Source organism: Melanerpes formicivorus, unplaced genomic scaffold (assembly GCF_026170545.1).
Source record: "Melanerpes formicivorus ecotype bairdi unplaced genomic scaffold, bMelFor1.0.p_v2 SCAF_38, whole genome shotgun sequence".
NCBI classification, from domain to species: domain Eukaryota; kingdom Metazoa; phylum Chordata; class Aves; order Piciformes; family Picidae; genus Melanerpes; species Melanerpes formicivorus.
Genome location: NW_027142390.1, coordinates 6,171,726 through 6,184,791, shown reverse-complemented (window position 1 = coordinate 6,184,791; position 13,066 = coordinate 6,171,726). Strand labels below are relative to the sequence as shown.

The following is a 13,066-nucleotide window of genomic DNA, read 5'->3' as shown; positions in this document are numbered from 1 at the left end:
CTCTTCCATGAATAGTGAGATTTTGTTTTAAAATAGCCTGATGAAAAAAAATGTGATGTCACAATTGTTTAACCCACAATGCTGGGCTCTTAATGAAGAGGCTCAAAGAGAAAGTAGTCTGAGGGTATTTTCCTTGCGAGCAAATGTCTGTGTATTTTCCTATGAAATATTACATGGTTAAATAACTAAAAGATTATACAAGGTCAAACTGTTTGCTCAGACCTTTTCAGTTATTTCTCTTCCCACCACTGAAAGAATTGGTTGAAAATTAGAATTCTGCCTTGCCTTAAAATACATCTGTTACCTTCATGAGTGGCAGAGATGAATTTCTGAGGCAGAGACCGGAGTATATCCAGCACTTTGTGCTTCAGAGTAATTTTTCATTATGGTGAAATACACAAAGGGAAAAAAAATCCCTTTGGGTTACATTTTATGTGTAACATTATCACATCAGAGATATAAAAGGGCTATCTTGATTTCATTATTGAAAATGACAGTATTTGTTTTACTTTATGTGCCTGAGCAAGCAAGCATATGCTGCCATATGTGACTAATGCTTACGTTGCAATCTCTTTGTTATAAGCTGGTTTTGTATACATTTGTTTTTGTGAGGCAAACTAAGCACTCTTTCATTTTCTAGCACTGTTTATAAATGTGGTTTACATAAAGTGATGAGTCTAACATCAACTGCACAACTGCGTCTTGGAGACGGCCCATCACATTTTAATACCATGACATATTCGTGTTGTGCTCACAAGCAGTCCATGTGGAGTATAGTTACATAGTTTGGTTTTAGCTAAGTTTTGGCTCCATTCAAGCTAGCTGAGTATAGAAAAAAACTTGTTTTTCAGCTTCTGTAGTTCATCTTGATTCTTCACTATTTATAGGTAAATATATAAAGTTGTTATTATTTATCATGCAAGATAAAGTCGCCGTCATTGGAGGTGTTCAGGAGGAGACTTGATGGGGTACTTGGTGCCATGGGTTAGCTGTTTGGGTGAGTTGGATTGGTTGGTGGGTTGGACGCGATGATCTTGAAGGTCTCTTCCAACCTGGTTTGGTTTATTCTAAATAAAGGTTTATTCTAAATTCCACTTCTGCTTGTTAAGAGATGCACGCTTGTTTTGTATCATTTTGGCAGCTAATGTAGAAACTGCCACAAAATATACTGTTTCATTTTGCTGTCCAAGCTTTGAGTCCCAGGAATTTATTAGCAATATGGCAGCATTGAAGGGCAATTCTTAGCTCACAGAACATGCACAAAAAGCTATGAAGTGTGCATGCATCCATGTGATTGTCATGCTTACCAGCTGTTTTGTGCATATGGTGATCTGGAGTGGGGGAGGCAAACGCAGCTTACTTTTCACCCTTGCAGATAGTTTGTGTTGCCTTAGAGAGGAAGTTCACCTTGTTCTGCCTTAGGCTACAGATCAGTATAAATTTCTCTGTGTAGGAATGCCAATTTAAGAAGTTCACAGCTAGCTTATTGCACCTTTACACCCATCTCCTTGATCCCGCAAAAAGGTTTGTGCACTTAACTAGATCAGGAAGCTGTTCTGCCTGGAAAATGTCCTGTTTGATGAATGAAGGTCTTCAAATAGTTTTGATTTCTGTGTGTATCAAGCCTTAGTCTTGCTTTTATGGCTACTTACAAGTGCAGATAATATTACATAGCATTTTTATGGAATATGGGTATTTATCTGCCTCAGAGACGTTGGAAACACCAGACATTCTTTCATGGAAAAGCAAACAGTAGTTAAAATGAAAAGCTCTACAACCATTGCCAAACTACTGAATCATTCCAACAATAAGTTCTGAAGGAAAATGTTCTGGTTTGGAGTACAAGCTGGACTGAGCACGTTTCCTCACAGGCTATCAAACAGTCCGCCAAAGTTTAACAATTAAAAAAAAAACCCAAACCAAAATAAATAAACCAAAAAACCACCACACACACCAAAATAAACCCTGCCACCTGATCACCTGCCAGTGCTGGTTTATTATTCTCCCTTTGTTTTAGCAAATAGTATCAATAATATTAGAATAAACCTTTATTAGAATAAACCAAACCAGGTTGGAAGAGACCTTCAAGATCATCGTGTCCAACCCATCAACCAATCCAACCCACCTAAACAACTAACCCATGGCACCAAGCACCCCATCAAGTCTCCTCCTGAACACCTTCAATGACAGCGACTCCACCACCTCCCCGGGCAACCCATTCTAAAGCGCAATCACTCTTTCTGTATAGAACTTCTTCCTAACAGCCAACCTGAACCTCCCCTGGCGCAGCCTGAGACTGTGTCCTCCTGTTCTGGTACTGGGTGCCTGGGAGAAGAGACCATCATCAGCCTGTCTACAACCTCCCTTCAGGTAGTTGTAGAGAGTGATAAGGTCACCCCTGAGTCTCCTCTTCTCCAGGCTGAGCAACCCCAGCTCCCTCAGCCTCTCCTCATAGGGCTTGTGTTCCAAACCCCTCACCAACTTTGTTGCTCTTCTCTGGACTCGTTCCAGCAAGTCAACATCCTTCCTAAACTGAGGGGCGCAGAACTGGACACAGTACTCGAGGTGTGGCCTAACCAGTGCAGTGTACAGGGGCAGAATGACCTCCCTGCTCCTGCTGGCCACACTGTTCCTGATGCAGGCCAGGATGCCATTGGCCCTGTTGGCTGCCTGGGCACACTACAGGCTCATGTTCAGCCTACCATCAACCAGCACCCCCAGGTCCCTCTCTGCCTGGCTGCTCTCCAGCCACTCTGACCCCAGCCTGTAGCACTGCATGGGGTTGTTGTGGCCAATGTGCAGAAGCCGGCACTTGGATGTGTTCAATCTCATGCCGTTGGATTCTGCCCATCTGTGGAAGTGCAAATGAATTGATTTCCTAATATACAACCTTTGCCTAGATTGATATTGTTCGGACCATAGAGACAACATTAAAAGTGTTAACTGTCATCGTAGTTTGAAGAATAAAGAACCATGTCCTTGGCGATCCACAACAAATAATAGCAAGTCTCCAAAGCGTCATGGACTGCAAAAATAATTTAATTCAATTTGGTAGTGTGGTATTTCCTAACTTGACTTATCAACAAAACTAATTTATATTACGCCAGAAAGATCCAAAGGAGGATGGCTTGGAGTCAGTTTGTCCAACTGAGGACAGGCTGTTACAGTGAATGGCTACACTGCACTTCTGTGTGCAATGAAGAACGTGGATTGAAAGAAACGTTTTCTTGTTCTTTGAGCATATACTGTTTGTAGATGGAAAGAGTAACAACATTTCCAGGGAGATGGCCAAGCTACATTTGTTTGCAAGATTTCAGAAACATTACTAATAAAACGAAGGATTTTGTCTCAGTGAGGAAGTGCTTTCCCTGCCATATTAATTAACCCAGCCTGTGTTGTCTGATCCCTGTTTTGTCCCAGGGAGCTTTGTGGGAGGGTCCCATTTGTGTTTCATCAACACAGTAACAGCAACTCTGTCATGCAAAGTTTGGTCTGATACTAAACACATTAGGCTACGTCTGAAAAACTCTGCTTTAATTGTATCTAACCACTGCAGTTATGACTTTAATGTTTTCTCACAAATATGCTATTATTAAATCATAAAAATAATGTAATTGCTGTTATGTAATCAATGTTTATTTTTTCCAAGTTGACACTTAAGAAAAAAAGACAACTACCTTTGCTTTACTTTTTTTTATATCATAAAGTGTTTAGCTGATTTTTAACAGTGATAGGACTAGGGGGAATGGAATGAAGCTGGAGGTGGGGAGATTCAGGGGGAGGTTCTTCACCATGAGAATGGTGAAACCCTGGAATGGGTTGTCCAGGGAGGTGGTCGAGGCCCCGTCCCTGGAGGTGTTTAAGCCCAGGCTGGACGAGGCTCTGGCCAGGCTGATCTAGTGTGGGGTGTCCCTGCCCATGGCAGGGGGGTTGGAACTAGATGATCCTAGTGGTCCCTTCCAACCCTGACTGATACTATGATACTATGATTCTTTCCCCATTTCACCTGTAGGGAAGCCACAAGTGTAAGCATAATTGGAAAAGAAACAAATGTAGAAATGAAATGTGAATGGGGGGAACCCTGCAGTATTTGCTATAACCTAGCAGATGTAATAACTATGCTGTTCCATCTGTGTTTTCATCAGTGAAAATATGTCAAGGTTCTGCAGCTGTTCGTACTAGTGGTGCTGTCATATTAAAAAATAAAACTTGTGAGTATAAAACAACAAACACATTCCTGACACAATTCCCTCTGTGGGTATGTGGTATTCCAAAAGCTGAGTCTCCTGTGGCTGTGAACAAAGGACGAGTCCTTTGATTTAGTCTGCGAAGAGTCTGGGTGGTTGAGCCTAGGCGTGAGCTCAGGTGCCGTTGCACACGCAGGCATGTGCGGTAGGTGCTAGAGCAGAGCTGGCAAAAGAAAGAAATCAGAAGACAAAAACTTGCTGAAAGGCCACGTAGAAACTAGCATAAAGGTTGGAATTGCCTGGCAGATTTCCTAATAAACTGTTTTCCAAGGCACGTGTTTGGAAATATAGGAATGCGTTAGTTTAGCTGTTCTCTTGCCGGGATGGTTTTCCACTGCTTTTTTATCATAGAAAGTCAGTCTCTGGATGATAGAAGTTACTTTTACCACTCGGTGGAAACAGTTATGTAAACTGAAAGAAAACATATATCATAATTGCATATTAACTTGTGGTATGGAAAATGAGATCTTTTTTTCTAGAACAATTTGTAAAGCAGAGGCTATTATTTTCTTCTTGAATGCTTATGTTACACAAAGGGTAATTTCCTCTTGGCTTGCTCACAGCAGTATGAAGTAGCTTTGAGTTTAGAAAGTAAGCTGACCTACCTATGGCTAACTTATTTTGTTAAATGAGCAAAGTAGAGCTTTGGTAATTGTCATATGATTTATGCTGCAGCTGTGCTTTTGTTTCATGGTTATGATAATTTCTTTAGGTTTTATAATTAAGTGATGCATGTCTCCTCACATAAAAGCACGGAGTGTGCTTTGCTCAGAAGATTGGAGAAAATTTAATTCAACCAAGAAAGTGAATTAATCAATCTTTCTCTTATTTATGGTTTTACCAGAGACTATAAAAACATCCTGCAAAATAAAGAGAGAATGTAGGTAATAGAAATCTATTTGAACCCATATATGATTAAGAAAGAAAGAGAATAATTGATTCAAATTCATAAACTAGGTTAACAGAAGAGAAATGAGTGGGTGACAGGTTCCAACCAAAAGGAGATACTTCACAAAACGTAGTTCAGCTGTGGAAATGTGCAGGAAAGTATAGTAGATTTTAATGTTTCATGTAGACTCAAAAAGTAATTGGTCTAATTGAAAGTGGAAAAGTCTTGTTTCCTGAGCTCTTTGTTATGAGAGCCAAACTGTGCTGGGAAAAAATGGAGAATTCTCCTGGAAGACTGGTCATGAATAAGTTTTACTGAAGAAATTCAGCACCATCTTCCCCTGGAAGTGAGCAAGCCATATGGATTTATAAAGAGTAGTCATTTAAAAGGGGATATTAACCATGAAATATTAACAAGGGCACTCAGTTCCTAACGGTGAAGGTTTTAAAGCAACAGAATGCTTGATGCCAGAGGATGAAATGTTAATGGCATAGGCAGCTTTCAGGTTTTGGGACAAGTTGCTGTGAAAAAATGAGGTCAATTTTAATCCTTTCCCCTAATTTTAATCCTTTAAAAATATCATTACATAATTCACTGAGAAGATTCTTGTCTTGGTCAAGAGTGTTGTTGAGTATCTAATATTTCCACAGCTGTGTTCATTATTACTCCTCTGAGAAAAATAGCTGTCTTGTGGAAAAAGTAAGTCAGCTCTTATATATTTTCCCTAGGAATTGCTATCATATGAGGAGTTCCCACAGAGAAACATGGATTTATTTCAGTATTACTGCCTGAAACCCACAGTTTTCTGTATAGATATACTGATAATGCTGCACACTTGGAGTGAAAGTTCTTCTGTCTGAATTAACAGAACTGCTTCAAAGTACTTTGTAGGAAACAGTAGGTTATTAGCTGGTCTGAACAGCTCAGTTCATCAAAGATATGTTAACATAAATAGTAGCCTAAATGGGTAGCTCTGACTAACTCATGTTTGTACTCAGTAGCTGTGTAGAGATCTGTGTCTTTTATGAAGTATTAAATGCAAAAGAAGTGGAAATTCTACTGAACTACTGTAACTGTTTACTCAGTGGCTGCAGGCACTTCCTTGCTTAACAGACTATTGAAGAAGAAAATAAAAGGTAAATATTTTTTAAGATGAACTTTTAAAATAATGCAACTGTTAGTGCTTTAATTTATTTAGTCCTGGGTGGCTCAAGAAGACAGGCAGAATGTTGTGCTGGGGAATTCACTCAGCTCGTCACTGTTCACTTGTAGAGACTACAGATCATGTCTGTCCATTATCGCTGGCAAACTAGTAGGGCTGGATCTGAAGCATGAGGCAAGACCATCACTGACTTCTAGCATTAAGGTGAATAGTGAGTAGCTAAGCCTTTGTAACTCCCAAACTCCTTTGTAATTCCCAAGCCCAGCAGAAGAGATTTTGGACCATACAATAAATAAGCAGCATTCAGGCATTTCCCCTAACTGCCTGCTCCTAAAACCCGGTATAGTTCTGTGTATTTTTATCATTCCATAGAAGAGGAATTTTTATACAGGAAGCTGCAATCTAAGGGAAGAAAAGAAGGTATTTCCTTTTTCTGGGGATTAACATGGTATTCCAAATAGTTTTAGTACACAATATTAACCAAGCTGGAAGAATTACAATTTCTGCATACAGAGCTTTGAAGTCAATGTCCAAAGTAAACCTTGTTGTAGACCTCCCAGGTGAAAATGTGAAAATAAGTGGAAATTACTTTTAGTCACCAAGACAGAGATTCTCACCTATAGGCATTAATGAAAACCAGACCTTTTGTGAAATACAGATTGAACTTTACCTTTAGTTTTAATGAGTGGCTGAAGTAAGCTGCGTGGGCTTGTGTAATAGCATTTAGCTACTGGGCAGTGACAGAATGTCAGCTCTCTAGTCCACCTCCCCATTCAAATGAGATTCCCCTGTCCTTGATATCTTGTAGTATACCGTGGGAAATCCAATTCTTTGGTGAGAAATTTTCATAGACGTGACTACAGAGAAGAGGCAGTGGTGCATTGTTCCAGGAACTTCATAGCAATGACCAGATTGTGAATTGGGAAACTTTATTAACTGTGTTTACAGGCTGATAAAGTCAGTAAGTCCTTAATGGAAATGTGCAAAATTATGTTCAGCAGCAATTAGGCAGGGCTGTGTGCAAAGTACATAAAAGCATAGGAACAGCTGGGCTGGATCAGATCAGAGCCCATCTAGTCCGATTCTCTGTCTTGAACAGGCACCAAAAATAGTTCCACAGGGAAAGGGCATTGCTCTTTGTGGTGTTCTTTCGCTCTTAGTTGCCGTGAAGTAAAAATAAAGCTGTGGGTTTAAGACAGATTCAAATTTTGAGATTCACCTTAGGAAAATTTGGCTTTCTTTATGCCATTCCTTTTAAGACTGATCAAGCATTGTCCTGTTTAGATAAGGAGACTTAATGTGTGGCAAAATGTCACAAACAGGTTTATGGTGTGACCAAAAATGTTTTCTGCAGTACTTGGCCCTTGTAAGTTCTTTCAGGGACGCACAATGGTACGTGAATGTTTTCCCAGAGGTAATTTAATGATGTCATAACTGTTGCAGCTTGTTCTTTTTGCATCGTGTATAATGGAAGATGGTTCTGAAAAGTTCTGTTTGATATTCTCTGTTCTACACTGAAAAGGAAAAACCAGTGTTAAGTATTTACCAGTCTGTTCTGATGGAAGTTTGATGTGGAACAGCGTGTCTTAGCAAGAAACATTACACATGGAATGAGACTTTGTAGCTTGGATATGGGGAATATTAAAGCAATGCATTTCCATTGAGTTTTGTCATACCACTTGTCACAAAACTGTGTAAATTATGCTTGCTAGCGTTTGAGTATAGCTGCCTGATGCCTGAATCGGTATAAACCTTTTGAGTAATATGGTAATTTATTAGGCAAATAAAAAGCTCAATTCATTTTGATTGCATGATCATTTCCTAATGTGGAAAAGAAGCTCTGTTTAATACATTTTAGGGTTTTGCAAGTGATGTCTTCACTGCTTCTAGATGGAAAAAGCATTCCAACTTTATTCCACACTATTTTGGGCCTTGCAACTGTACAGAAGTTGTTGACATCATTAAATCAGAGCTCTTATTTCACGTCTGCTGTTTTTTCCTCCCATTTAAAATAGTTTTCAGTGTGCCAAGAGAAGTAAAATTAAAGCCTTTCCTCTTGAAATAAAGAGTTGGGGATTTAATGGTAACTAACTATAATAGAAGGGTACAGTTACTAAGTAAGAATAGCAGCAGGGATGTCTCTCTTTTTTGTTCATTAGAAAACAGGGATGTATGCCTATGGAGCTAAGTCAAACATTATTATGAACTAGTCTGTTCATATTATTATGAACATATTAATCATATTATTATGAACTAGTAGCTGTTTATACCTTTTTCACGTTTCAGGAGGATGGTAAGGCTGTTAGGCAGGGTCACCTCCAGATGAGTGTGGGATGCGTGGTTCACTGTTGCTTCTGCTGCACTAAATCTCTAAATGCTTTAAACCTGAAGTAAGTCTCTTTAAAAGCATTCACTCTTTCCAAAGCAGACTTCACTGCTGTGGTTTGCGACCTTGGACTTTCTACAAGGTGATCATAGGGTGATTCTGACCCCTTTAAGTGGTTATTTCAACTGAGTTTTGGTCTCCTAAAACTCGATAGATAACTTTAGTGAGGAGTGTTTGTATACCCCATGTAAGGCATGTTGATACTGCCTGTTCATTGCTGTTTCTGCATTTAAACAGGAGTGGCCTTTTGTTGGCTGTTTCAGGCTGCAAATCCAAAGAGGATATACACAGCTCTCTGTGGTTATGTTTTTAAGTGCCTGTACTTCCAAATGAGAAGAGATTTTTGAAGCTTACTTAAGGTAGACTTCCAGAGCACCAGATACTCTATTGGTCTAGAAACTTCTGATCTGCTGACTTGTTTTCTGAGAACTGCTTCGTATAGCAATTTACCAGAATTATTGTGTAAAATTAGCTTGGTAGTATTTTCTCATATGTCTAATATTTTGCTGCCTGTAGTCTTGTGTTCTCTGAAAATGGTATATGTTAGAATATAAACATAGGACTTGAAGATGTTTTCACATGAGCGTTTCAACAAGTTGATGTTTGTGTTCCTGTACAGTAGAAATGGTAAACTGTTTGTGTTACCATCATGTGACCGCTTTTAAAGTTGTTATTTGAGAGTGATCTTTGATTATTTTCAGTAGAAGAGTAATCAAATGGTTGGTAGAGAAATGATAAAACGATGCTGCTCAGTTCTGATTTTCATTTTGTTGTGGAATGCACAGCAGGCTTGTGGTAAGTCCAAGCATGATGCATGTTTCAGAACTGAAACTCGGAAATGCCATCAACCACTCTCTGTAGCATTATGCAAAAGAGAATTCCTGGGGTGACATTCATTCTATTGTTTTGGGCCGCTAGAAAGCCAGTGGTCGTACACTAAGCTCTTTCTTGGGGCAGAGTTGAGCGATTTGTACCTTTGGCGTTAAGCAATCTCGATTTTTATTGAATTGAAATGGAAAATAGAGAAGCATTAATACTGTAAGTTCTAAATGTTGAGCTTGTCAAAGGTTCTAGAAGCCTCAACACATGTGAGTTAAAACCTACCTGGCTTTGGGAGGCATTTGATGCATTTATATTTCTGAGAGGTTTTTATTTAAAGAAGTGTCTTCTGCCTTATCTTAGAGAAACCACACTGCCTCCAGTCATTGCTTCAAAGTCAGAAAGCTACCTAAGCTTCCAAGGCCACAACTGTGTTTTGGTTTGGAGTTTCTGTCTTGCCAGAAGTGTATATCCCTGTGCACAAAACAAAACTTCAGGCACATCTTAAAAGCTCTGTCATCATACAAGAGTACCTAATGGCTGTTGCAGGGTTTGGGCCACACTATTTTATCAAACTCATGAGGGATAATACTTCAGTAGCATTGTATTCCATTCTCAGTCCAATTGCTTTCTTGAAGTGTATTAATTTCCAATGTAAGCCTGTAAAATTATTTCTTCAAATATCTTGTAGAGAATGCACAGTAACTGTAAGGGTTTGTGATTGTACTCTTATCCTTCTGGTGGCCAAAGATTCTGAATCTGTTTCCCTATTTCTTATGACCAAGGATGGTCAGGTCACTTCCCTATGTCTTTCTGTCGCAAGCTGTAAATGGACAATCATCTCATTTCCTTTGTCTAGAAAATCCTTTGAGGAGGCTCACTGTTTAAAAGGAGTGGGATTTTTTTTCTCTTCCGGTGTAGCTGCTCATTTTGAAGAGTGAACAGACTTAAAGTGCTTGCATTTGGCATATGGAAATGTTATCCAAGTTTAATTGCCCATATATTGCTTAAGTGAGTAAGCCTCCATGTGCTGCATACTCTTCATCCCTTGGCTTCTTTCTCCTTCTTGGTCTTGTGCCTCTACTACTGTTGTGTTCAGATTCCAAAACATTTTTCCTTCAGTCTCTGCTTCACTCCTGTGACATATTTGCAGTGTAACTGTACTTGAGGTTATGTTACATTATTAAGTGCTGCTTGTAGGAAGCATTTATCAGGCAAGCTTGATGCTTGTTTTATGACTAAAGGGGAAATCCTAGACAAATGACTTGCATAAAGTTCACTTCTATATCATCTTAAAAGTGAAGAGGCTTGTATTAGAGGGGAAAAAAAGTATGTTAAAGATTGTAATCAATTTTTAGTCTGTTGTATTTTAGCAAAATTTATCAAATCCAGTGGATGTTTTCAAGTGGGTCTTGTAAATCTGTTTTGCTAAGAAATATTCACATTGAGTAAAAACAGTAGCAGCAATACATGGTGCTTTGCTTAAATTTATTATAAGCACAATGGTGTAATATGGCAGCTTCCTTAGCTGCTTGAGCAAGTTATTCAGCAATAGACTTGAATAATTCATTTTACTAATTTAGAGTCTTCTCCAAGCATTTGTCTGGGAACCTAATGGTGTGTCACAAAGACATAGGATTGTTAGCCAAAGTGGAAGGAAGGAAGGAAGGAATCAAACATTCAAAGTTTGAAATCAAACCACCCAAACCCCAATGCTGTATGCGAGTAATTCGTCATTGGAACGGGTTGCCCAGGGAGGTGGTGGAGTCATCGACCCTGGAGGCCTTCAAGGGGAGATTGGACGTGGCACTTGGTGCCATGGTCTAGTCATGGGGTCTGTGTTGATAGGTTGGACTCGATGATCCTCGAGGTCCTTTCCAACCTAAGTGATACTGTGATACTGTGAACAACTCAGGCTGTTGGTTTCACATTTCTTTACCAAACCAAGGCGATCACCAAGGTATAACTTCTAACCATATTTTACCAAAGTGTTCAAACCGGTCTTTTTATGGAAATTTGCATATTTTAGGGTTGTTTCTTACAAGAAATACATTCCCTTTTGCCTCACTGGAGATGATGTACCATTGTGCCTCGCAGGAAATTGTTCAAGAGGGAACTTTGAGATTTACCAATGAGATCTACTTTTTTATCATGCTTGTGTAGCTTCAGAGAAAACAAGTGTTCATTTATGCTATTTATTTCTTTTTCATGATTGTATCACTTCAGAGAAAAGAACTCAAGTGTTCATCTATGCTATCTATAATAGGCTCAAAATGATGTTTGGAGACACGTCACTGGTAAACACTGTGTGAACGGGATGCTTGTGCTGATTGTATGACATCTCTTGGTAGAAGACTAGGAAATGCCCAGTGAAACCTTCACTGCTGGAGTGAGGCAGTGAAGCTACAGTTCAGGATTTAATATATGCCCTCGGAAGGGTTTATGGTGTGCAGTTGCTTACAGCTTTTATATACTTTTAAAAAGTTCAATCCCTGTATGATGCCATTTCATCCATTGTTCTCAGCTGTTCTGAAGAGGAAATAATTAGGCAGCATACCTATAATGCTGAGGAAAACAGTGCATATTTTCTTTATGCCTCACAGAATAGCCCAGTGGAAAGTATTTGTGAGGAAAATAATGACTTGTCAGTGATCCGTAATTCTTTCCTACCAGCCGCCTACTCTTTCAAGAAAGGACTGTAGAACACACAAAAAAAACCCATGAAAGATGCTAGAACTACTTTTCTTTTTTTGCTGAAATGATTGGAAAAAACATTGAAATTGGTCTTGAAAATAAAAATGTTGAGTACTTTTTATCAAATGCTTGGCCTCACTAGTGAAAGAATATAATATGAAAGCCTGGAATGGAAGATTTAAAAGGCTTCTTTTCTTCAAGAGACTGAACTCCTTTCTAGGGAAACAGAGCTCTGTTTGTAAACATTACTGCATACCAAAGGAGGCTGTCATTTCAAGTGTATTGCTGAAACTTTTATCACCCTGAAGTGGTGATTTACTGTCTAGAAGGTTTCAATGAACCAGTAACTGAATATTTTATACTTTTAACAAAGTCTCATCAATCCCCTAAATGGGGAACATGACCCTGATCCTATACAGTATAAAAGCAGTATACAGTATAAAAGTATAGGAGCAGATGTTAGTCAGTTAGAGGGTAGAAAGGCTCTGCAGAGGGACCTCGACCAACTGGACAGATGGGTAAAGTCCAACAGGATGGCATTCAACAAGTCCAAGTGCCGAGTGCTGCACTTTGGCTACAGCAATCCCATGCAGAGCTACAGGCTGGGGTTGGAGTGGCTGAGAGCTCCCAAACAGAGAGGGACCTGGGGGTGCTGATTGACAGCCTCCTGAATATGAGCCAGCAGTGTGCCCAGGTGGCCAAGAGGGCCAATGGCATCCTGGCCTGCATTAGGAATAGTGTGGCCAGCAGGAGCAGGGAAGTCATTGTGCCCTTGTACTCTGCTTTGGTTAGGCTGCACCTTGAGTCCTGTGTCCAGTTCTGGGCCCCTCAGTTTAAGAAGGACATCGAAACACTTGAAGTTGTCCAGA

General features: G+C 39.6%; 1 protein-coding gene across 6 annotated transcripts in view; it reads left to right on the top strand.

Annotated features, from left to right (window-relative positions):
• Positions 1 to 13,066, top strand: part of CENPP (centromere protein P) — a 154,427-nt gene that overhangs the window by 85,844 nt on the left and 55,517 nt on the right. The window lies entirely within an intron of this gene.